Here is a 27,542-nt window from a genome sequence, read left to right on the forward strand (position 1 = left end):
GTATCACATTTTGTTTAGCACACTGTGTGTATGACAAAGTATCACATTTTGTTTAGACCACTGTGTGTGTGACAAAGTATCACATTTTGTTTAGACCACTGTGTGTGTTACAAAGTATCACATTTTGTTTAGCACACTGTGTGTATGACAAAGTATCACATTTTGTTTAGACCACTGTGTGTGTGACAAAGTATCACATTTTGTTCATACCACTGTGTGTGTGACAAAGTATCACATTTTGTTCAGACCACTGTGTGTGTGATAAAGTATCACATTTTGTTTAGACCACAATGTGTGTTACAAAGTATCACATTTTGTTTAGAGCACTGTGTGTGACAAAGTATCACATTTTGTTTAGCACACTGTGTGTGTGATAAAATATCACTTTTTGTTTAGACCACTGTGTGTGTGGCAAAGTGTCACATTTTGTTTAGACCACTGAGTGTGTGATAAAGTATCACATTTTGTTTAGACCACTGTGTGTGACAAAGTATCACATTTTGTTTAGCACACTGTGTGTGTGATAAAGTATCACTTTTTGTTTAGACCACTGTGTGTGTGGCAAAGTGTCACATTTTGTTTAGACCACTGTGTGTGTGATAAAGTATCACATTTTGTTTAGACCACTGTGTGTGACAAAGTATCACATTTTGTTTAGACCACTGTGTGTGTGATAAAGTATCACATTTCGTTTAGCACACCGTGTGTGTGACAAAGTATCACATTTTTTTTAGACCACTGTGTGTGTGACAAAGTATCACATTTTGTTTAGACCACTGTGTGTGTGACAAAGTATCACATTTTGTTCAGACCACTGTGTGTGTGATAATGTAACACATTTCGTTTAACACGCTGTATGTGACAAAGTATCACATTTTGTTTAGACCACTGTGTGTGTTACAAAGTATCACATTTTGTTTAGACCACTGTGTGTGTGACAAAGTATCACATTTTGTTTAGACCACTGTGTGTGTGACAAAGTATCACATTTTGTTCAGACCACTGTGTGTGTGATAAAGTATCACATTTTGTTTAGACCACTGTTTGTGTTACAAAGTATCACATTTTGTTTAGACAACTGTGTGTGACAAAGTATCACATTTTGTTTAGACCTATGTGTGAATGACAAAGTATCACATTTTGTTCAGACCACAGTGTGTGACAAAGTATCACATTTTGTTTAGAACACTGTGTGTGTGACAAAGTATCACATTTTGTTTAGACCACTGTGTGTGTGATAAAGTATAACATTCTGTTTAGACCACTGTGTGAGACAAAGTATCTCATTTTGTTTAGACCACTGTGTGTGTTACAATATATCACATTTTGTTTGGACCACGGTGTGTGTGACAAAGTATCACATTTTGTTTAGGCCACTGTGTGTGTGTTACAAAATATCACATTTTGTTTAGATCACTGTATGTGTGATAAAGTATCACATTTTGTTCAGACCACTGTGTATGTGACAAAGTATCACATTTTGTTTAGACCACTGTGTGTGTGACAAAGTATCACATTTTGTTTAGACCACTGTGTGTGTTACAAAGTATCACATTTTGTTTAGCACACTGTGTGTATGACAAAGTATCACATTTTGTTTAGACCACTGTGTGTGTGACAAAGTATCACATTTTGTTTAGACCACTGTGTGTGTTACAAAGTATCACATTTTGTTTAGCACACTGTGTGTATGACAAAGTATCACATTTTGTTTAGACCACTGTGTGTGTGACAAAGTATCACATTTTGTTCAGACCACTGTGTGTGTGACAAAGTATCACATTTTGTTCAGACCACTGTGTGTGTGATAAAGTATCACATTTTGTTTAGACCACTGTGTGTGTGACAAAGTATCACATTTTGTTCAGAACACTGTGTGTGTGATAAAGTATCACATTTTGTTTAGACCACTGTGTGTGTGACAAAGTATCACATTTTGTTTAGACCAATGTGTGTGTGACAAAGTATCACATTTTGTTTAGCACACTGTGTGTGTTACAAAGTATCACATTTTGTTTAGACCACTGAGTGTGACAAAGTATCTCATTTTGTTTAGACCGCTGTGTGTGTTACAAAGTATCACATTTTGTTTAGACCACTGTGTGTGACAAAGTATCACATTTTGTTTAGACCACTGTGTGTGTGACAAAGTATCACATTTTATTTAGACCACTGTGTGGTGACAAAGTATCTCATTTTGTTTAGACCACTGTGTGTGTGACAAAGTATCACATTTTGTTTAGACCACTGTGTGTGTGACAAAGTATCTCATTTTGTTTAGATCACTGTATGTGTCAAAGTATCACATTTTGTTTAGACCACTGTGTGTGTGACAAAGTATCACATTTTGTTTAGACCACTGTGTGTGTGACAAAGTATCACATTTTGTTTAGGCCACTGTGTGTGTTACAAAGTATCACATTTTGTTTAGATCACTGTATGTGTGATAAAGTATCACATTTTGTTCAAACCACTGTGTATGTGACAAAGTATCACATTTTGTTTAGACCTCTGTGTGTGTGACAAAGTATCACATTTTGTTTAGACCACTGTGTGTGTGACAAAGTATCACATTTTGTTTAGACCAATGTGTGTGTGACAAAGTATCACATTTTGTTTAGCACACTGTGTGTGTTACAAAGTATCACATTTTGTTTAGACCACTGAGTGTGACAAAGTATCTCATTTTGTTTAGACCGCTGTGTGTGTTACAAAGTATCACATTTTGTTTAGACCACTGTGTGTGACAAAGTATCACATTTTGTTTAGACCACTGTGTGTGTGACAAAGTATCACATTTTATTTAGACCACTGTGTGGTGACAAAGTATCTCATTTTGTTTAGACCACTGTGTGTGTGACAAAGTATCACATTTTGTTTAGACCACTGTGTGTGTGACAAAGTATCTCATTTTGTTTAGATCACTGTATGTGTCAAAGTATCACATTTTGTTTAGACCACTGTGTGTGTGACAAAGTATCACATTTTGTTTAGACCACTGTGTGTGTGACAAAGTATCACATTTTGTTTAGGCCACTGTGTGTGTTACAAAGTATCACATTTTATTTAGATCACTGTATGTGTGATAAAGTATCACATTTTGTTCAGACCACTGTGTATGTGACAAAGTATCACATTTTGTTTAGACCACTGTGTGTGTGACAAAGTATCACATTTTGTTTAGACCACTGTGTGTGTTACAAAGTATCACATTTTGTTTAGCACACTGTGTGTATGACAAAGTATCACATTTTGTTTAGACCACTGTGTGTGTGACAAAGTATCACATTTTGTTCAGACCACTGTGTGTGTGCCAAAGTATCACATTTTGTTCAGACCACTGTGTGTGTGATAAAGTATCACATTTTGTTTAGATAACTGTATGTGTGACAAAGTATCACATTTTGTTTAGACCACTGTGTGTGTGACAATGTATCTCATTTTGTTTAGATCACTGTATGTGTCAAAGTATCACATTTTGTTTAGACCACTGTGTGTGTGACAAAGTATCACATTTTGTTTAGACCTATGTGTGAATGACAAAGTATCACATTTTGTTCAGACCACTGTGTGTGACAAAGTATCACATTTTGTTTAGAACACTGTGTGTGTGACAAAGTATCACATTTTGTTTAGACCACTGTGTGTGTGATAAAGTATAACATTCTGTTTAGACCACTGTGTGAGACAAAGTTTCTCATTTTGTTTAGACCACTGTGTGTGTTACAATATATCACATTTTGTTTGGACCACGGTGTGTGTGACAAAGTATCACATTTTGTTTAGACCACTGTGTGTGTGACAAAGTATCACATTTTGTTTAGGCCACTGTGTGAGTGTTACAAAATATCACATTTTGTTTAGATCACTGTATGTGTGATAAAGTATCACATTTTGTTCAGACCACTGTGTATGTGACAAAGTATCACATTTTGTTTAGACCACTGTGTGTGTGACAAAGTATCACATTTTGTTTAGACCAATGTGTGTGTGACAAAGTATCACATTTTGTTTAGCACACTGTGTGTGTTACAAAGTATCACATTTTGTTTAGACCACTGAGTGTGACAAAGTATCTCATTTTGTTTAGACCGCTGTGTGTGTTACAAAGTATCACATTTTGTTTAGACCACTGTGTGTGACAAAGTATCACATTTTGTTTAGACCACTGTGTGTGTGACAAAGTATCACATTTTATTTAGACCACTGTGTGGTGACAAAGTATCTCATTTTGTTTAGACCACTGTGTGTGTGACAAAGTATCACATTTTGTTTAGACCACTGTGTGTGTGACAAAGTATCTCATTTTGTTTAGATCACTGTATGTGTCAAAGTATCACATTTTGTTTAGACCACTGTGTGTGTGACAAAGTATCACATTTTGTTTAGACCACTGTGTGTGTGACAAAGTATCACATTTTGTTTAGGCCACTGTGTGTGTTACAAAGTATCACATTTTGTTTAGATCACTGTATGTGTGATAAAGTATCACATTTTGTTCAAACCACTGTGTATGTGACAAAGTATCACATTTTGTTTAGACCTCTGTGTGTGTGACAAAGTATCACATTTTGTTTAGACCACTGTGTGTGTGACAAAGTATCACATTTTGTTTAGACCAATGTGTGTGTGACAAAGTATCACATTTTGTTTAGCACACTGTGTGTGTTACAAAGTATCACATTTTGTTTAGACCACTGAGTGTGACAAAGTATCTCATTTTGTTTAGACCGCTGTGTGTGTTACAAAGTATCACATTTTGTTTAGACCACTGTGTGTGACAAAGTATCACATTTTGTTTAGACCACTGTGTGTGTGACAAAGTATCACATTTTATTTAGACCACTGTGTGGTGACAAAGTATCTCATTTTGTTTAGACCACTGTGTGTGTGACAAAGTATCACATTTTGTTTAGACCACTGTGTGTGTGACAAAGTATCTCATTTTGTTTAGATCACTGTATGTGTCAAAGTATCACATTTTGTTTAGACCACTGTGTGTGTGACAAAGTATCACATTTTGTTTAGACCACTGTGTGTGTGACAAAGTATCACATTTTGTTTAGGCCACTGTGTGTGTTACAAAGTATCACATTTTGTTTAGATCACTGTATGTGTGATAAAGTATCACATTTTGTTCAGACCACTGTGTATGTGACAAAGTATCACATTTTGTTTAGACCACTGTGTGTGTGACAAAGTATCACATTTTGTTTAGACCACTGTGTGTGTTACAAAGTATCACATTTTGTTTAGCACACTGTGTGTATGACAAAGTATCACATTTTGTTTAGACCACTGTGTGTGTGACAAAGTATCACATTTTGTTCAGACCACTGTGTGTGTGCCAAAGTATCACATTTTGTTCAGACCACTGTGTGTGTGATAAAGTATCACATTTTGTTTAGATCACTGTATGTGTGACAAAGTATCACATTTTGTTTAGACCACTGTGTGTGTGACAATGTATCTCATTTTGTTTAGATCACTGTATGTGTCAAAGTATCACATTTTGTTTAGACCACTGTGTGTGTGACAAAGTATCACATTTTGTTTAGACCTATGTGTGAATGACAAAGTATCACATTTTGTTCAGACCACTGTGTGTGACAAAGTATCACATTTTGTTTAGAACACTGTGTGTGTGACAAAGTATCACATTTTGTTTAGACCACTGTGTGTGTGATAAAGTATAACATTCTGTTTAGACCACTGTGTGAGACAAAGTATCTCATTTTGTTTAGACCACTGTGTGTGTTACAATATATCACATTTTGTTTGGACCACGGTGTGTGTGACAAAGTATCACATTTTGTTTAGACCACTGTGTGTGTGACAAAGTATCACATTTTGTTTAGGCCACTGTGTGAGTGTTACAAAATATCACATTTTGTTTAGATCACTGTATGTGTGATAAAGTATCACATTTTGTTCAGACCACTGTGTATGTGACAAAGTATCACATTTTGTTTAGACCACTGTGTGTGACAAAGTATCACATTTTGTTTAGACCACTGTGTGTGTTACAAAGTATCACATTTTGTTTAGCACACTGTGTGTATGACAAAGTATCACATTTTGTTTAGACCACTGTGTGTGTGACAAAGTATCACATTTTGTTCAGACCACTGTGTGTGTGACAAAGTATCACATTTTGTTCAGACCACTGTGTGTGTGATAAAGTATCACATTTTGTTTAGACCACTGTGTGTGTTACAAAGTATCACATTTTGTTTAGAGCACTGTGTGTGTGACAAAGTATCACATTTTGTTTAGCACACTGTATGTGTGACAAAGTATCACATTTTGTTTAGCACAATGTGTGTGTGATAAAGTATCACTTTTTGTTTAGACCACTGTGTGTGTTGCAAAGTATCACATTTTGTTTAGACCACTGTGTGTGTGATAAAGTATCACAATTTGTTTAGACCACTGTGTGTGTGACAAAGTATCATATTTTGTTTAGACCACTGTGTGTGTGACAAAGTATCACATTTTGTTTAGACCACTGTGTGTGTGACAAAGTATCACATTTTGTTTAGCACACTGTGTGTGTGACAAAATATCACATTTTGTTTAGACCACTGTGTGTGTTACAAAGTATCACATTTTGTTTAGAACACTGTGTGTGTGATAAAGTATCACATTTTGTTTAGACCACTGTGTGTGTTACAAAGTATAACATTTTGTTTAGAGCACTGTGAGTGTGACAAAGTATCGCATTTTGCTTAGACCACTGTGTGTGTGACAAAGTATCACATTTTGTTTAGACCACTCTGTGTGTGACAAAGTATCGCATTTTGTTTAGCACACTGTGTGGGTTACAAAGTATCACATTTTTTTAGGCCACTGTGTGTGTGACAAAGTATCACATTTTGTTTAGCACACTGTGTGTGTGACAAAGTATAACATTTTGTTTAGACCACTGTGTGTGTGACAAAGTATCACATTTTGTTTAGACCACTGTGTGTGTGACAAAGTATCACATTTTGTTTAGACCAATGTGTGTGTGACAAAGTATCACATTTTGTTTAGCACACTGTGTGTGTTACAAAGTATCACATTTTGTTTAGACCACTGAGTGTGACAAAGTATCTCATTTTGTTTAGACCGCTGGGTGTGTTACAAAGTATCACATTTTGTTTAGACCACTGTGTGTGACAAAGTATCACATTTTGTTTAGACCACTGTGTGTGTGACAAAGTATCACATTTTATTTAGACCACTGTGTGGTGACAAAGTATCTCATTTTGTTTAGACCACTGTGTGTGTGACAAAGTATCACATTTTGTTTAGACCACTGTGTGTGTGAAAAAGTATCTCATTTTGTTTAGATCACTGTATGTGTCAAAGTATCACATTTTGTTTAGACCACTGTGTGTGTGACAAAGTATCACATTTTGTTTAGACCACTGTGTGTGTGACAAAGTATCACATTTTGTTTAGGCCACTGTGTGTGTTACAAAGTATCACATTTTGTTTAGATCACTGTATGTGTGATAAAGTATCACATTTTGTTCAGACCACTGTGTATGTGACAAAGTATCACATTTTGTTTAGACCACTGTGTGTGTGACAAAGTATCACATTTTGTTTAGACCACTGTGTGTGTTACAAAGTATCACATTTTGTTTAGCACACTGTGTGTATGACAAAGTATCACATTTTGTTTAGACCACTGTGTGTGTGACAAAGTATCACATTTTGTTCAGACCACTGTGTGTGTGACAAAGTATCACATTTTGTTCAGACCACTGTGTGTGTGATAAAGTATCACATTTTGTTTAGATCACTGTATGTGTGACAAAGTATCACATTTTGTTTAGATCACTGTATGTGTCAAAGTATCACATTTTGTTTAGACCACTGTGTGTGTGACAAAGTATCACATTTTGTTTAGACCACTGTGTGTGTGACAAAGTATCACATTTTGTTTAGGCCACTGTGTGTGTTACAAAGTATCACATTTTGTTTAGATCACTGTATGTGTGATAAAGCATCACATTTTGTTCAGACTACTGTGTATGTGACAAAGTATCACATTTTGTTTTGACCTCTGTGTGTGTGACAAAGTATCACATTTTGTTAAGACCACTGTGTGTGTTACAAAGTATCACATTTTGTTTAGCACACTGTGTGTATGACAAAGTATCACATTTTGTTTAGACCACTGTGTGTGTGACAAAGTATCACATTTTGTTCAGACCACTGTGTGTGTGACAAAGTATCACATTTTGTTCAGACCACTGTGTGTGTGATAAAGTATCACATTTTTTTTAGACCTCTGTGTGTGTTACAAAGTATCACATTTTGTTTAGAGCACTGTGTGTGTGACAAAGTATCACATTTTGTTTAGCACACTGTGTGTGACAAAGTATCACATTTTGTTTAGCACAATGTGTGTGTGATAAAGTATCACTTTTTGTTTAGACCACTGTGTGTGTGGCAAAGTATCAAATTTTGTTTAGACCACTGTGTGTGTGATAAAGTATCACATTTTGTTTAGACCACTGTGTGTGACAAAGTATCACATTTTGTTTAGACCGCGGTGTGTGTGATAAAGTATCACATTTCGTTTAGCACACTGTGTGTGACAAAGTATCACATTTTGTTTAGACCACTGTGTGTGTGACAAAGTATCACATTTTTTTTAGACCACTGTGTGTGTGACAAAGTATCACATTTTGTTCAGACCACTGTGTGTGTGATAATGTAACACATTTCGTTTAACACGCTGTATGTGACAAAGTATCACATTTTGTTTAGACCACTGTGTGTGTTACAAAGTATCCCATTTTGTTTAGACCACTGTGTGTGTGACAAAGTATCACATTTTGTTTAGACCACTGTGTGTGTGACAAAGTATCACATTTTGTTCAGACCACTGTGTGTGTGATAAAGTATCACATTTTGTTTAGACCACTGTTTGTGTTACAAAGTATCTAATTTTGTTTAGACAACTGTGTGTGACAAAGTATCACATTTTGTTTAGACCTATGTGTGAGTGACAAAGTATCACATTTTGTTCAGACCACTGTGTGTGACAAAGTATCACATTTTGTTTAGAACACTGTGTGTGTGACAAAGTATCACATTTTGTTTAGACCACTGTGTGTGTGATAAAGTATAACATTCTGTTTAGACCACTGTGTGAGACAAAGTATCTCATTTTGTTTAGACCACTGTGTGTGTTACAATATATCACATTTTGTTTGGACCACGGTGTGTGTGACAAAGTATCACATTTTGTTTAGGCCACTGTGTGTGTGTTACAAAATATCACATTTTGTTTAGATCACTGTATGTGTGATAAAGTATCACATTTTGTTCAGACCACTGTGTATGTGACAAAGTATCACATTTTGATTAGACCACTGTGTGTGTGACAAAGTATCACATTTTGTTTAGACCACTGTGTGTGTTACAAAGTATCACATTTTGTTTAGCACACTGTGTGTATGACAAAGTATCACATTTTGTTTAGACCACTGTGTGTGTGACAAAGTATCACATTTTGTTCAGACCACTGTGTGTGTGACAAAGTATCACATTTTGTTCAGACCACTGTGTGTGTGATAAAGTATCACATTTTGTTTAGACCACTGTGTGTGTTACAAAGTATCACATTTTGTTTAGAGCACTGTGTGTGTGACAAAGTATCACATTTTGTTTAGCACACTGTATGTGTGACAAAGTATCACATTTTGTTTAGCACAATGTGTGTGTGATAAAGTATCACTTTTTGTTTAGACCACTGTGTGTGTTGCAAAGTATCACATTTTTTTTAGACCACTGTGTGTGTGATAAAGTATCACATTTTGTTTAGACCACTGTGTGTGTGACAAAGTATCATATTTTGTTTAGACCACTGTGTGTGTGACAAAGTATCACATTTTGTTTAGACCACTGTGTGTGTGACAAAGTATCACATTTTGTTTAGCACACTGTGTGTGTGACAAAATATCACATTTTGTTTAGACCACTGTGTGTGTTACAAAGTATCACATTTTGTTTAGACCACTGTGTGTGTGACAAAGTATCACATTTTGTTCAGACCACTGTGTGTGTTACAAAGTATCACATTTTGTTCAGAACACTGTGTGTGTGATAAAGTATCACATTTTGTTTAGACCACTGTGTGTGTTACAAAGTATAACATTTTGTTCAGAACACTGTGTGTGTGATAAAGTATCACATTTTGTTTAGACCACTGTGTGTGTGACAAAGTATCACATTTTGTTCAGAACACTGTGTGTGTGATAAAGTATCACATTTTGTTTAGACCACTGTGTGTGTGACAAAGTATCACATTTTGTTTAGACCAATGTGTGTGTGACAAAGTATCACATTTTGTTTAGCACACTGTGTGTGTTACAAAGTATCACATTTTGTTTAGACCACTGAGTGTGACAAAGTATCTCATTTTGTTTAGACCGCTGTGTGTGTTACAAAGTATCACATTTTGTTTAGACCACTGTGTGTGACAAAGTATCACATTTTGTTTAGACCACTGTGTGTGTGACAAAGTATCACATTTTATTTAGACCACTGTGTGGTGACAAAGTATCTCATTTTGTTTAGACCACTGTGTGTGTGACAAAGTATCACATTTTGTTTAGACCACTGTGTGTGTGACAAAGTATCTCATTTTGTTTAGATCACTGTATGTGTCAAAGTATCACATTTTGTTTAGACCACTGTGTGTGTGACAAAGTATCACATTTTGTTTAGACCACTGTGTGTGTGACAAAGTATCACATTTTGTTTAGGCCACTGTGTGTGTTACAAAGTATCACATTTTGTTTAGATCACTGTATGTGTGATAAAGTATCACATTTTGTTCAGACCACTGTGTATGTGACAAAGTATCACATTTTGTTTAGACCACTGTGTGTGTGACAAAGTATCACATTTTGTTTAGACCACTGTGTGTGTGACAAAGTATCACATTTTGTTTAGACCAATGTGTGTGTGACAAAGTATCACATTTTGTTTAGCACACTGTGTGTGTTACAAAGTATCACATTTTGTTTAGACCACTGAGTGTGACAAAGTATCTCATTTTGTTTAGACCGCTGTGTGTGTTACAAAATATCACATTTTGTTTAGACCACTGTGTGTGACAAAGTATCACATTTTGTTTAGACCACTGTGTGTGTGACAAAGTATCACATTTTATTTAGACCACTGTGTGGTGACAAAGTATCTCATTTTGTTTAGACCACTGTGTGTGTGACAAAGTATCACATTTTGTTCAGACCACTGTGTGTGTGATAATGTAACACATTTCGTTTAACACGCTGTATGTGACAAAGTATCACATTTTGTTTAGACCACTGTGTGTGTTACAAAGTATCACATTTTGTTTAGACCACTGTGTGTGTGACAAAGTATCACATTTTGTTTAGACCACTGTGTGTGTGACAAAGTATCACATTTTGTTCAGACCACTGTGTGTGTGATAAAGTATCACATTTTGTTTAGACCACTGTTTGTGTTACAAAGTATCTAATTTTGTTTAGACAACTGTGTGTGACAAAGTATCACATTTTGTTTAGACCTATGTGTGAGTGACAAAGTATCACATTTTGTTCAGACCACTGTGTGTGACAAAGTATCACATTTTGTTTAGAACACTGTGTGTGTGACAAAGTATCACATTTTGTTTAGACCACTGTGTGTGTGATAAAGTATAACATTCTGTTTAGACCACTGTGTGAGACAAAGTATCTCATTTTGTTTAGACCACTGTGTGTGTTACAATATATCACATTTTGTTTGGACCACGGTGTGTGTGACAAAGTATCACATTTTGTTTAGGCCACTGTGTGTGTGTTACAAAATATCACATTTTGTTTAGATCACTGTATGTGTGATAAAGTATCACATTTTGTTCAGACCACTGTGTATGTGACAAAGTATCACATTTTGATTAGACCACTGTGTGTGTGACAAAGTATCACATTTTGTTTAGACCACTGTGTGTGTTACAAAGTATCACATTTTGTTTAGCACACTGTGTGTATGACAAAGTATCACATTTTGTTTAGACCACTGTGTGTGTGACAAAGTATCACATTTTGTTCAGACCACTGTGTGTGTGACAAAGTATCACATTTTGTTCAGACCACTGTGTGTGTGATAAAGTATCACATTTTGTTTAGACCACTGTGTGTGTTACAAAGTATCACATTTTGTTTAGAGCACTGTGTGTGTGACAAAGTATCACATTTTGTTTAGCACACTGTATGTGTGACAAAGTATCACATTTTGTTTAGCACAATGTGTGTGTGATAAAGTATCACTTTTTGTTTAGACCACTGTGTGTGTTGCAAAGTATCACATTTTGTTTAGACCACTGTGTGTGTGATAAAGTATCACATTTTGTTTAGACCACTGTGTGTGTGACAAAGTATCATATTTTGTTTAGACCACTGTGTGTGTGACAAAGTATCACATTTTGTTTAGACCACTGTGTGTGTGACAAAGTATCACATTTTGTTTAGCACACTGTGTGTGTGACAAAATATCACATTTTGTTTAGACCACTGTGTGTGTTACAAAGTATCACATTTTGTTTAGACCACTGTGTGTGTGACAAAGTATCACATTTTGTTCAGACCACTGTGTGTGTTACAAAGTATCACATTTTGTTCAGAACACTGTGTGTGTGATAAAGTATCACATTTTGTTTAGACCACTGTGTGTGTTACAAAGTATAACATTTTGTTCAGAACACTGTGTGTGTGATAAAGTATCACATTTTGTTTAGACCACTGTGTGTGTGACAAAGTATCACATTTTGTTCAGAACACTGTGTGTGTGATAAAGTATCACATTTTGTTTAGACCACTGCGTGTGTGACAAAGTATCACATTTTGTTTAGACCAATGTGTGTGTGACAAAGTATCACATTTTGTTTAGCACACTGTGTGTGTTACAAAGTATCACATTTTGTTTAGACCACTGAGTGTGACAAAGTATCTCATTTTGTTTAGACCGCTGTGTGTGTTACAAAGTATCACATTTTGTTTAGACCACTGTGTGTGACAAAGTATCACATTTTGTTTAGACCACTGTGTGTGTGACAAAGTATCACATTTTATTTAGACCACTGTGTGGTGACAAAGTATCTCATTTTGTTTAGACCACTGTGTGTGTGACAAAGTATCACATTTTGTTTAGACCACTGTGTGTGTGACAAAGTATCTCATTTTGTTTAGATCACTGTATGTGTCAAAGTATCACATTTTGTTTAGACCACTGTGTGTGTGACAAAGTATCACATTTTGTTTAGACCACTGTGTGTGTGACAAAGTATCACATTTTGTTTAGGCCACTGTGTGTGTTACAAAGTATCACATTTTGTTTAGATCACTGTATGTGTGATAAAGTATCACATTTTGTTCAGACCACTGTGTGTGTGACAAAGTATCACATTTTGTTTAGACCACTGTGTGTGTGACAAAGTATCACATTTTGTTTAGACCACTGTGTGTGTGACAAAGTATCACATTTTGTTTAGACCAATGTGTGTGTGACAAAGTATCACATTTTGTTTAGCACACTGTGTGTGTTACAAAGTATCACATTTTGTTTAGACCACTGAGTGTGACAAAGTATCTCATTTTGTTTAGACCGCTGTGTGTGTTACAAAGTATCACATTTTGTTTAGACCACTGTGTGTGACAAAGTATCACATTTTGTTTAGACCACTGTGTGTGTGACAAAGTATCACATTTTATTTAGACCACTGTGTGGTGACAAAGTATCTCATTTTGTTTAGACCACTGTGTGTGTGACAAAGTATCACATTTTGTTTAGACCACTGTGTGTGTGACAAAGTATCACATTTTGTTTAGACCACTGTGTGTGTGACAAAGTATCACATTTTGTTTAGGCCACTGTGTGTGTTACAAAGTATCACATTTTGTTTAGATCACTGTATGTGTGATAAAGTATCACATTTTGTTCAGACCACTGTGTATGTGACAAAGTATCACATTTTGTTTAGACCACTGTGTGTGTGACAAAGTATCACATTTTGTTTAGACCACTGTGTGTGTTACAAAGTATCACATTTTGTTTAGCACACTGTGTGTATGACAAAGTATCACATTTTGTTTAGACCACTGTGTGTGTGACAAAGTATCACATTTTGTTCAGACCACTGTGTGTGTGCCAAAGTATCACATTTTGTTCAGACCACTGTGTGTGTGATAAAGTATCACATTTTGTTTAGATCACTGTATGTGTGACAAAGTATCACATTTTGTTTAGACCACTGTGTGTGTGACAAAGTATCTCATTTTGTTTAGATCACTGTATGTGTCAAAGTATCACATTTTGTTTAGACCACTGTGTGTGTGACAAAGTATCACATTTTGTTTAGACCTATGTGTGAATGACAAAGTATCACATTTTGTTCAGACCACTGTGTGTGACAAAGTATCACATTTTGTTTAGAACACTGTGTGTGTGACAAAGTATCACATTTTGTTTAGACCACTGTGTGTGTGATAAAGTATAACATTCTGTTTAGACCACTGTGTGAGACAAAGTATCTCATTTTGTTTAGACCACTGTGTGTGTTACAATATATCACATTTTGTTTGGACCACGGTGTGTGTGACAAAGTATCACATTTTGTTTAGACCACTGTGTGTGTGACAAAGTATCACATTTTGTTTAGGCCACTGTGTGTGTGTTACAAAATATCACATTTTGTTTAGATCACTGTATGTGTGATAAAGTATCACATTTTGTTCAGACCACTGTGTATGTGACAAAGTATCACATTTTGTTTAGACCACTGTGTGTGTGACAAAGTATCACATTTTGTTTAGACCACTGTGTGTGTTACAAAGTATCACATTTTGTTTAGCACACTGTGTGTATGACAAAGTATCACATTTTGTTTAGACCACTGTGTGTGTGACAAAGTATCACATTTTGTTCAGACCACTGTGTGTGTAACAAAGTATCACATTTTGTTCAGACCACTGTGTGTGTGATAAAGTATCACATTTTGTTTAGACCACTGTGTGTGTTACAAAGTATCACATTTTGTTTAGAGCACTGTGTGTGTGACAAAGTATCACATTTTGTTTAGCACACTGTATGTGTGACAAAGTATCACATTTTGTTTAGCACAATGTGTGTGTGATAAAGTATCACTTTTTGTTTAGACCACTGTGTGTGTTGCAAAGTATCACATTTTGTTTAGACCACTGTGTGTGTGATAAAGTATCACATTTTGTTTAGACCACTGTGTGTGTGACAAAGTATCATATTTTGTTTAGACCACTGTGTGTGTGACAAAGTATCACATTTTGTTTAGACCACTGTGTGTGTGACAAAGTATCACATTTTGTTTAGCACACTGTGTGTGTGACAAAATATCACATTTTGTTTAGACCACTGTGTGTGTTACAAAGTATCACATTTTGTTTAGACCACTGTGTGTGTGACAAAGTATCACATTTTGTTCAGACCACTGTGTGTGTTACAAAGTATCACATTTTGTTCAGAACACTGTGTGTGTGATAAAGTATCACATTTTGTTTAGACCACTGTGTGTGTTACAAAGTATAACATTTTGTTTAGAGCACTGTGAGTGTGACAAAGTATCGCATTTTGTTTAGCACACTGTGTGGGTTACAAAGTATCACATTTTTTTAGGCCACTGTGTGTGTGACAAAGTATCACATTTTGTTTAGCACACTGTGTGTGTGACAAAGTATAACATTTTGTTTAGACCACTGTGTGTGTGACAAAGTATCACATTTTGTTTAGACCACTGTGTGTGTGACAAAGTATCACATTTTGTTTAGACCAATGTGTGTGTGACAAAGTATCACATTTTGTTTAGCACACTGTGTGTGTTACAAAGTATCACATTTTGTTTAGACCACTGAGTGTGACAAAGTATCTCATTTTGTTTAGACCACTGTGTGTGTGACAAAGTATCACATTTTATTTAGACCACTGTGTGGTGACAAAGTATCTCATTTTGTTTAGACCACTGTGTGTGTGACAAAGTATCACATTTTGTTTAGACCACTGTGTGTGTGAAAAAGTATCTCATTTTGTTTAGATCACTGTATGTGTCAAAGTATCACATTTTGTTTAGACCACTGTGTGTGTGACAAAGTATCACATTTTGTTTAGACCACTGTGTGTGTGACAAAGTATCACATTTTGTTTAGGCCACTGTGTGTGTTACAAAGTATCACATTTTGTTTAGATCACTGTATGTGTGATAAAGTATCACATTTTGTTCAGACCACTGTGTATGTGACAAAGTATCACATTTTGTTTAGACCACTGTGTGTGTGACAAAGTATCACATTTTGTTTAGACCACTGTGTGTGTTACAAAGTATCACATTTTGTTTAGCACACTGTGTGTATGACAAAGTATCACATTTTGTTTAGACCACTGTGTGTGTGACAAAGTATCACATTTTGTTCAGACCACTGTGTGTGTGACAAAGTATCACATTTTGTTCAGACCACTGTGTGTGTGATAAAGTATCACATTTTGTTTAGATCACTGTATGTGTGACAAAGTATCACATTTTGTTTAGATCACTGTATGTGTCAAAGTATCACATTTTGTTTAGACCACTGTGTGTGTGACAAAGTATCACATTTTGTTTAGACCACTGTGTGTGTGACAAAGTATCACATTTTGTTTAGGCCACTGTGTGTGTTACAAAGTATCACATTTTGTTTAGATCACTGTATGTGTGATAAAGTATCACATTTTGTTCAGACTACTGTGTATGTGACAAAGTATCACATTTTGTTTTGACCTCTGTGTGTGTGACAAAGTATCACATTTTGTTAAGACCACTGTGTGTGTTACAAAGTATCACATTTTGTTTAGCACACTGTGTGTATGACAAAGTATCACATTTTGTTTAGACCACTGTGTGTGTGACAAAGTATCACATTTTGTTCAGACCACTGTGTGTGTGACAAAGTATCACATTTTGTTCAGACCACTGTGTGTGTGATAAAGTATCACATTTTTTTTAGACCTCTGTGTGTGTTACAAAGTATCACATTTTGTTTAGAGCACTGTGTGTGTGACAAAGTATCACATTTTGTTTAGCACACTGTGTGTGACAAAGTATCACATTTTGTTTAGCACAATGTGTGTGTGATAAAGTATCACTTTTTGTTTAGACCACTGTGTGTGTGGCAAAGTATCAAATTTTGTTTAGACCACTGTGTGTGTGATAAAGTATCACATTTTGTTTAGACCACTGTGTGTGACAAAGTATCACATTTTGTTTAGACCGCGGTGTGTGTGATAAAGTATCACATTTCGTTTAGCACACTGTGTGTGTGACAAAGTATCACATTTTGTTTAGACCACTGTGTGTGTGACAAAGTATCACATTTTGTTTAGACCACTGTGTGTGTGACAAAGTATCACATTTTGTTCAGACCACTGTGTGTGTGATAATGTAACACATTTCGTTTAACACGCTGTATGTGACAAAGTATCACATTTTGTTTAGACCACTGTGTGTGTTACAAAGTATCACATTTTGTTTAGACCACTGTGTGTGTGACAAAGTATCACATTTTGTTTAGACCACTGTGTGTGTGACAAAGTATCACATTTTGTTCAGACCACTGTGTGTGTGATAAAGTATCACATTTTGTTTAGACCACTGTTTGTGTTACAAAGTATCTAATTTTGTTTAGACAACTGTGTGTGACAAAGTATCACATTTTGTTTAGACAACTGTGTGAGTGACAAAGTATCACATTTTGTTCAGACCACTGTGTGTGACAAAGTATCACATTTTGTTTAGAACACTGTGTGTGTGACAAAGTATCACATTTTGTTTAGACCACTGTGTGTGTGACAAAGTATCACATTTTGTTTAGGCCACTGTGTGTGTTACAAAATATCACATTTTGTTTAGATCACTGTATGTGTGATAAAGTATCACATTTTGTTCAGACCACTGTGTATGTGACAAAGTATCACATTTTGTTTAGACCACTGTGTGTGTGACAAAGTATCACATTTTGTTTAGACCACTGTGTGTGTTACAAAGTATCACATTTTGTTTAGCACACTGTGTGTATGACAAAGTATCGCATTTTATTTAGACCACTGTGTGTGTGACAAAGTATCACATTTTGTTCAGACCACTATGTGTGTGACAAAGTATCACATTTTGTTCAGACCACTGTGTGTGTGATAAAGTATCACATTTTGTTTAGACCACTGTGTGTGTTACAAAGTATCACATTTTGTTTAGAGCACTGTGTGTGTGACAAAGTATCACATTTTGTTTAGCACACTGTGTGTGTGACAAAGTATCACATTTTGTTTAGCACAATGTGTGTGTGATAAAGTATCACTTTTTGTTTAGACCACTGTGTGTGTTGCAAAGTATCACATTTTGTTTAGACCACTGTGTGTGTGATAAAGTATCACATTTTGTTTAGACCACTGTGTGTGTGACAAAGTATCACATTTTGTTTAGACCACTGTGTGTGTGATAAAGTATCACATTTCGTTTAGCACACTGTGTGTGTGACAAAGTATCAAATTTTGTTTAGACCACTGTGTGTGTGACAAAGTATCACATTTTGTTTAGACCACTGTGTGTGTGACAAAGTATCACATTTTGTTCAGACCACTGTGTGTGTGATAATGTAACACATTTCGTTTAACACGCTGTATGTGACAAAGTATCACATTTTGTTTAGACCACTGTGTGTGTTACAAAGTATCACATTTTGTTTAGACCACTGTGTGTATGACAAAGTATCACATTTTGTTTAGACCACTGTGTGTGTGACAAAGTATCACATTTTGTTCAGACCACTGTGTGTGTGATAAAGTATCACATTTTGTTTAGACCACTGTTTGTGTTACAAAGTATCACATTTTGTTTAGACAACTGTGTGTGACAAAGTATCACATTTTGTTTAGACCTATGTGTGAGTGACAAAGTATCACATTTTGTTCAGACCACTGTGTGTGACAAATTATCACATTTTGTTTAGAACACTGTGTGTGTGACAAAGTATCACATTTTGTTTAGACCACTGTGTGTGTGATAAAGTATAACATTTTGTTTAGACCACTGTGTGAGACAAAGTATCTCATTTTGTTTAGACCACTGTGTGTGTTACAAAATATCTCATTTTGTTTAGACCACTGTGTGTGTGACAAAGTATCACATTTTGTTTAGACCACTGTGTGTGTTACAAAGTATCACATTTTGTTTAGACCACTGTGTGTGTGACAAACTATCACATTTTGTTTAGACCACTGTGTGTGTGACAAAGTATCACATTTTGTTCAGACCACTGTGTGTGTGATAAAGTATCACATTTTGTTTAGACCACTGTTTGTGTTACAAAGTATCTAATTTTGTTTAGACAACTGTGTGTGACAAAGTATCACATTTTGTTTAGACCTATGTGTGAGTGACAAAGTATCACATTTTGTTCAGACCACTGTGTGTGACAAAGTATCACATTTTGTTTAGAACACTGTGTGTGTGACAAAGTATCACATTTTGTTTAGACCACTGTGTGTGTGATAAAGTATAACATTTTGTTTAGACCACTGTGTGAGACAAAGTATCTCATTTTGTTTAGACCACTGTGTGTGTTACAAAATATCTCATTTTGTTTAGACCACTGTGTGTGTGACAAAGTATCACATTTTGTTTAGACCACTGTGTGTGTTACAAAGTATCACATTTTGTTTAGACCACTGTGTGTGTGACAAACTATCACATTTTGTTTAGACCACTGTGTGTGTGACAAAGTATCACATTTTGTTCAGACCACTGTGTGTGTGATAAAGTATCACATTTTGTTTAGACCACTGTTTGTGTTACAAAGTATCAAATTTTGTTTAGACAACTGTGTGTGACAAAGTATCACATTTTGTTTAGACCTATGTGTGAGTGACAAAGTATCACATTTTGTTTAGACCACTGTGTGTGTGATAAAGTATAATATTCTGTTTAGACCACTGTGTGAGACAAAGTATCTCATTTTGTTTAGACCACTGTGTGTGTTACAATATATCACATTTTGTTTGGACCACGGTGTGTGTGACAAAGTATCACATTTTGTTTAGACCACTGTGTGTGTGACAAAGTATCACATTTTGTTTAGGCCACTGTGTGTGTGTTACAAAATATCACATTTTGTTTAGATCACTGTATGTGTGATAAAGTATCACATTTTGTTCAGACCACTGTGTATGTGACAAAGTATCACATTTTGTTTAGACCACTGTGTGTGTGACAAAGTATCACATTTTGTTTAGACCACTGTGTGTGTTACAAAGTATCACATTTTGTTTAGCACACTGTGTGTATGACAAAGTATCACATTTTGTTTAGACCACTGTGTGTGTGACAAAGTATCACATTTTGTTCAGACCACTGTGTGTGTGACAAAGTATCACATTTTGTTCAGACCACTGTGTGTGTGATAAAGTATCACATTTTGTTTAGACCACTGTGTGTGTTACAAAGTATCACATTTTGTTTAGAGCACTGTGTGTGTGACAAAGTATCACATTTTGTTTAGCACACTGTATGTGTGACAAAGTATCACATTTTGTTTAGCACAATGTGTGTGTGATAAAGTATCACTTTTTGTTTAGACCACTGTGTGTGTTGCAAAGTATCACATTTTGTTTAGACCACTGTGTGTGTGATAAAGTATCACATTTTGTTTAGACCACTGTGTGTGTGACAAAGTATCACATTTTGTTCAGACCACTGTGTGTGTGATAAAGTATCACATTTTGTTTAGACCACTGTTTGTGTTACAAAGTATCACATTTTGTTTAGACAACTGTGTGTGACAAAGTATCACATTTTGTTTAGACCTATGTGTGAGTGACAAAGTATCACATTTTGTTCAGACCACTGTGTGTGACAAATTATCACATTTTGTTTAGAACACTGTGTGTGTGACAAAGTATCACATTTTGTTTAGACCACTGTGTGTGTGATAAAGTATAACATTTTGTTTAGACCACTGTGTGAGACAAAGTATCTCATTTTGTTTAGACCACTGTGTGTGTTACAAAATATCTCATTTTGTTTAGACCACTGTGTGTGTGACAAAGTATCACATTTTGTTTAGACCACTGTGTGTGTTACAAAGTATCACATTTTGTTTAGACCACTGTGTGTGTGACAAACTATCACATTTTGTTTAGACCACTGTGTGTGTGACAAAGTATCACATTTTGTTCAGACCACTGTGTGTGTGATGAAGTATCACATTTTGTTTAGACCACTGTTTGTGTTACAAAGTATCTAATTTTGTTTAGACAACTGTGTGTGACAAAGTATCACATTTTGTTTAGACCTATGTGTGAGTGACAAAGTATCACATTTTGTTCAGACCACTGTGTGTGACAAAGTATCACATTTTGTTTAGAACACTGTGTGTGTGACAAAGTATCACATTTTGTTTAGACCACTGTGTGTGTGATAAAGTATAACATTTTGTTTAGACCACTGTGTGAGACAAAGTATCTCATTTTGTTTAGACCACTGTGTGTGTTACAAAATATCTCATTTTGTTTAGACCACTGTGTGTGTGACAAAGTATCACATTTTGTTTAGACCACTGTGTGTGTTACAAAGTATCACATTTTGTTTAGACCACTGTGTGTGTGACAAACTATCACATTTTGTTTAGACCACTGTGTGTGTGACAAAGTATCACATTTTGTTCAGACCACTGTGTGTGTGATAAAGTATCACATTTTGTTTAGACCACTGTTTGTGTTACAAAGCATCAAATTTTGTTTAGACAACTGTGTGTGACAAAGTATCACATTTTGTTTAGACCTATGTGTGAGTGACAAAGTATCACATTTTGTTCAGACCACTGTGTGTGACAAAGTATCACATTTTGTTTAGAACACTGTGTGTGTGACAAAGTATCACATTTTGTTTAGACCACTGTGTGTGTGATAAAGTATCATATTCTGTTTAGACCACTGTGTGAGACAAAGTATCTCATTTTGTTTAGACCACTGTGTGTGTTACAATATATCACATTTTGTTTGGACCACGGTGTGTGTGACAAAGTATCACATTTTGTTTAGACCACTGTGTGTGTGACAAAGTATCACATTTTGTTTAGGCCACTGTGTGTGTGTTACAAAATATCACATTTTGTTTAGATCACTGTATGTGTGATAAAGTATCACATTTTGTTCAGACCACTGTGTATGTGACAAAGTATCACATTTTGTTTAGACCACTGTGTGTGTGACAAAGTATCACATTTTGTTTAGCACAATGTGTGTGTGATAAAGTATCACTTTTTGTTTAGACCACTGTGTGTGTTGCAAAGTATCACATTTTGTTTAGACCACTGTGTGTGTGATAAAGTATCACATTTTGTTTAGACCACTGTGTGTGTGACAAAGTATCACATTTTGTTCAGACCACTGTGTGTGTGATAAAGTATCACATTTTGTTTAGACCACTGTTTGTGTTACAAAGTATCACATTTTGTTTAGACAACTGTGTGTGACAAAGTATCACATTTTGTTTAGACCTATGTGTGAGTGACAAAGTATCACATTTTGTTCAGACCACTGTGTGTGACAAATTATCACATTTTGTTTAGAACACTGTGTGTGTGACAAAGTATCACATTTTGTTTAGACCACTGTGTGTGTGATAAAGTATAACATTTTGTTTAGACCACTGTGTGAGACAAAGTATCTCATTTTGTTTAGACCACTGTGTGTGTTACAAAATATCTCATTTTGTTTAGACCACTGTGTGTGTGACAAAGTATCACATTTTGTTTAGACCACTGTGTGTGTTACAAAGTATCACATTTTGTTTAGACCACTGTGTGTGTGACAAACTATCACATTTTGTTTAGACCACTGTGTGTGTGACAAAGTATCACATTTTGTTCAGACCACTGTGTGTGTGATGAAGTATCACATTTTGTTTAGACCACTGTTTGTGTTACAAAGTATCTAATTTTGTTTAGACAACTGTGTGTGACAAAGTATCACATTTTGTTTAGACCTATGTGTGAGTGACAAAGTATCACATTTTGTTCAGACCACTGTGTGTGACAAAGTATCACATTTTGTTTAGAACACTGTGTGTGTGACAAAGTATCACATTTTGTTTAGACCACTGTGTGTGTGATAAAGTATAACATTTTGTTTAGACCACTGTGTGAGACAAAGTATCTCATTTTGTTTAGACCACTGTGTGTGTTACAAAATATCTCATTTTGTTTAGACCACTGTGTGTGTGACAAAGTATCACATTTTGTTTAGACCACTGTGTGTGTTACAAAGTATCACATTTTGTTTAGACCACTGTGTGTGTGACAAACTATCACATTTTGTTTAGACCACTGTGTGTGTGACAAAGTATCACATTTTGTTCAGACCACTGTGTGTGTGATAAAGTATCACATTTTGTTTAGACCACTGTTTGTGTTACAAAGTATCAAATTTTGTTTAGACAACTGTGTGTGACAAAGTATCACATTTTGTTTAGACCTATGTGTGAGTGACAAAGTATCACATTTTGTTCAGACCACTGTGTGTGACAAAGTATCACATTTTGTTTAGAACACTGTGTGTGTGACAAAGTATCACATTTTGTTTAGACCACTGTGTGTGTGATAAAGTATAATATTCTGTTTAGACCACTGTGTGAGACAAAGTATCTCATTTTGTTTAGACCACTGTGTGTGTTACAATATATCACATTTTGTTTGGACCACGGTGTGTGTGACAAAGTATCACATTTTGTTTAGACCACTGTGTGTGTGACAAAGTATCACATTTTGTTTAGGCCACTGTGTGTGTGTTACAAAATATCACATTTTGTTTAGATCACTGTATGTGTGATAAAGTATCACATTTTGTTCAGACCACTGTGTATGTGACAAAGTATCACATTTTGTTTAGACCACTGTGTGTGTGACAAAGTATCACATTTTGTTTAGACCACTGTGTGTGTTACAAAGTATCACATTTTGTTTAGCACACTGTGTGTATGACAAAGTATCACATTTTGTTTAGACCACTGTGTGTGTGACAAAGTATCACATTTTGTTCAGACCACTGTGTGTGTGACAAAGTATCACATTTTGTTCAGACCACTGTGTGTGTGATAAAGTATCACATTTTGTTTAGACCACTGTGTGTGTTACAAAGTATCACATTTTGTTTAGAGCACTGTGTGTGTGACAAAGTATCACATTTTGTTTAGCACACTGTATGTGTGACAAAGTATCACATTTTGTTTAGCACAATGTGTGTGTGATAAAGTATCACTTTTTGTTTAGACCACTGTGTGTGTTGCAAAGTATCACATTTTGTTTAGACCACTGTGTGTGTGATAAAGTATCACATTTTGTTTAGACCACTGTGTGTGTGACAAAGTATCACATTTTGTTTAGACCACTGTGTGTGTGAAAAAGTATCACATTTTGTTTAGCACACTGTGTGTGTGACAAAATATCACATTTTGTTTAGACCACTGTGTGTGTTACAAAGTATCACATTTTGTTTAGACCACTGTGTGTGTGACAAAGTATCACATTTTGTTCAGACCACTGTGTGTGTTACAAAGTATCACATTTTGTTCAGAACACTGTGTGTGTGATAAAGTATCACATTTTGTTTAGACCACTGTGTGTGTTACAAAGTATAACATTTTGTTTAGAGCACTGTGAGTGTGACAAAGTATCGCATTTTGTTTAGCACACTGTGTGGGTTACAAAGTATCACATTTTTTTAGGCCACTGTGTGTGTGACAAAGTATCACATTTTGTTTAGCACACTGTGTGTGTGACAAAGTATAACATTTTGTTTAGACCACTGTGTGTGTGACAAAGTATCACATTTTGTTTAGACCACTGTGTGTGTGACAAAGTATCACATTTTGTTTAGACCAATGTGTGTGTGACAAAGAATCACATTTTGTTTAGCACACTGTGTGTGTTACAAAGTATCACATTTTGTTTAGACCACTGAGTGTGACAAAGTATCTCATTTTGTTTAGACCGCTGTTTGTGTTACAAAGTATCACATTTTGTTTAGACCACTGTGTGTGACAAAGTATCACATTTTGTTTAGACCACTGTGTGTGACAAAGTATCACATTTTATTTAGACCACTGTGTGGTGACAAAGTATCTCATTTTGTTCAGACCACTGTGTGTGTGACAAAGTATCACATTTTGTTTAGACCACTGTGTGTGTGACAAAGTATCTCATTTTGTTTAGATCACTGTATGTGTCAAAGTATCACATTTTGTTTAGACCACTGTGTGTGTGACAAAGTATCACATTTTGTTTAGACCACTGTGTGTGTGACAAAGTATCACATTTTGTTTAGGCCACTGTGTGTGTTACAAAGTATCACATTTTGTTTAGATCACTGTATGTGTGATAAAGTATCACATTTTGTTCAGACCACTGTGTATGTGACAAAGTATCACATTTTGTTTAGACCACTGTGTGTGTGACAAAGTATCACATTTTGTTTAGACCACTGTGTGTGTTACAAAGTATCACATTTTGTTTAGCACACTGTGTGTATGACAAAGTATCACATTTTGTTTAGACCACTGTGTGTGTGACAAAGTATCACATTTTGTTCAGACCACTGTGTGTGTGACAAAGTATCACATTTTGTTCAGACCACTGTGTGTGTGATAAAGTATCACATTTTGTTTAGATCACTGTATGTGTGACAAAGTATCACATTTTGTTTAGATCACTGTATGTGTCAAAGTATCACATTTTGTTTAGACCACTGTGTGTGTGACAAAGTATCACATTTTGTTTAGACCACTGTGTGTGTGACAAAGTATCACATTTTGTTTAGGCCACTGTGTGTGTTACAAAGTATCACATTTTGTTTAGATCACTGTATGTGTGATAAAGTATCACATTTTGTTCAGACTACTGTGTATGTGACAAAGTATCACATTTTGTTTTGACCTCTGTGTGTGTGACAAAGTATCACATTTTGTTAAGACCACTGTGTGTGTTACAAAGTATCACATTTTGTTTAGCACACTGTGTGTATGACAAAGTATCACATTTTGTTTAGACCACTGTGTGTGTGACAAAGTATCACATTTTGTTCAGACCACTGTGTGTGTGACAAAGTATCACATTTTGTTCAGACCACTGTGTGTGTGATAAAGTATCACATTTTTTTTAGACCTCTGTGTGTGTTACAAAGTATCACATTTTGTTTAGAGCACTGTGTGTGTGACAAAGTATCACATTTTGTTTAGCACACTGTGTGTGACAAAGTATCACATTTTGTTTAGCACAATGTGTGTGTGATAAAGTATCACTTTTTGTTTAGACCACTGTGTGTGTGGCAAAGTATCAAATTTTGTTTAGACCACTGTGTGTGTGATAAAGTATCACATTTTGTTTAGACCACTGTGTGTGACAAAGTATCACATTTTGTTTAGACCGCGGTGTGTGTGATAAAGTATCACATTTCGTTTAGCACACTGTGTGTGTGACAAAGTATCACATTTTGTTTAGACCACTGTGTGTGTGACAAAGTATCACATTTTGTTTAGACCACTGTGTGTGTGACAAAGTATCACATTTTGTTCAGACCACTGTGTGTGTGATAATGTAACACATTTCGTTTAACACGCTGTATGTGACAAAGTATCACATTTTGTTTAGACCACTGTGTGTGTTACAAAGTATCACATTTTGTTTAGACCACTGTGTGTGTGACAAAGTATCACATTTTGTTTAGACCACTGTGTGTGTGACAAAGTATCACATTTTGTTCAGACCACTGTGTGTGTGATAAAGTATCACATTTTGTTTAGACCACTGTTTGTGTTACAAAGTATCTAATTTTGTTTAGACAACTGTGTGTGACAAAGTATCACATTTTGTTTAGACCTATGTGTGAGTGACAAAGTATCACATTTTGTTCAGACCACTGTGTGTGACAAAGTATCACATTTTGTTTAGAACACTGTGTGTGTGACAAAGTATCACATTTTGTTTAGACCACTGTGTGTGTGACAAAGTATCACATTTTGTTTAGGCCACTGTGTGTGTTACAAAATATCACATTTTGTTTAGATCACTGTATGTGTGATAAAGTATCACATTTTGTTCAGTCCACTGTGTATGTGACAAAGTATCACATTTTGTTTAGACCACTGTGTGTGTGACAAAGTATCACATTTTGTTTAGACCACTGTGTGTGTTACAAAGTATCACATTTTGTTTAGCACACTGTGTGTATGACAAAGTATCACATTTTATTTAGACCACTGTGTGTGTGACAAAGTATCACATTTTGTTCAGACCACTATGTGTGTGACAAAGTATCACATTTTGTTCAGACCACTGTGTGTGTGATAAAGTATCACATTTTGTTTAGACCACTGTGTGTGTTACAAAGTATCACATTTTGTTTAGAGCACTGTGTGTGTGACAAAGTATCACATTTTGTTTAGCACACTGTGTGTGTGA

This window comes from Saccoglossus kowalevskii, chromosome 8 (assembly GCF_978046115.1).
Source record: "Saccoglossus kowalevskii chromosome 8, keSacKowa6.1, whole genome shotgun sequence".
Lineage (NCBI taxonomy): Eukaryota > Metazoa > Hemichordata > Enteropneusta > Harrimaniidae > Saccoglossus > Saccoglossus kowalevskii.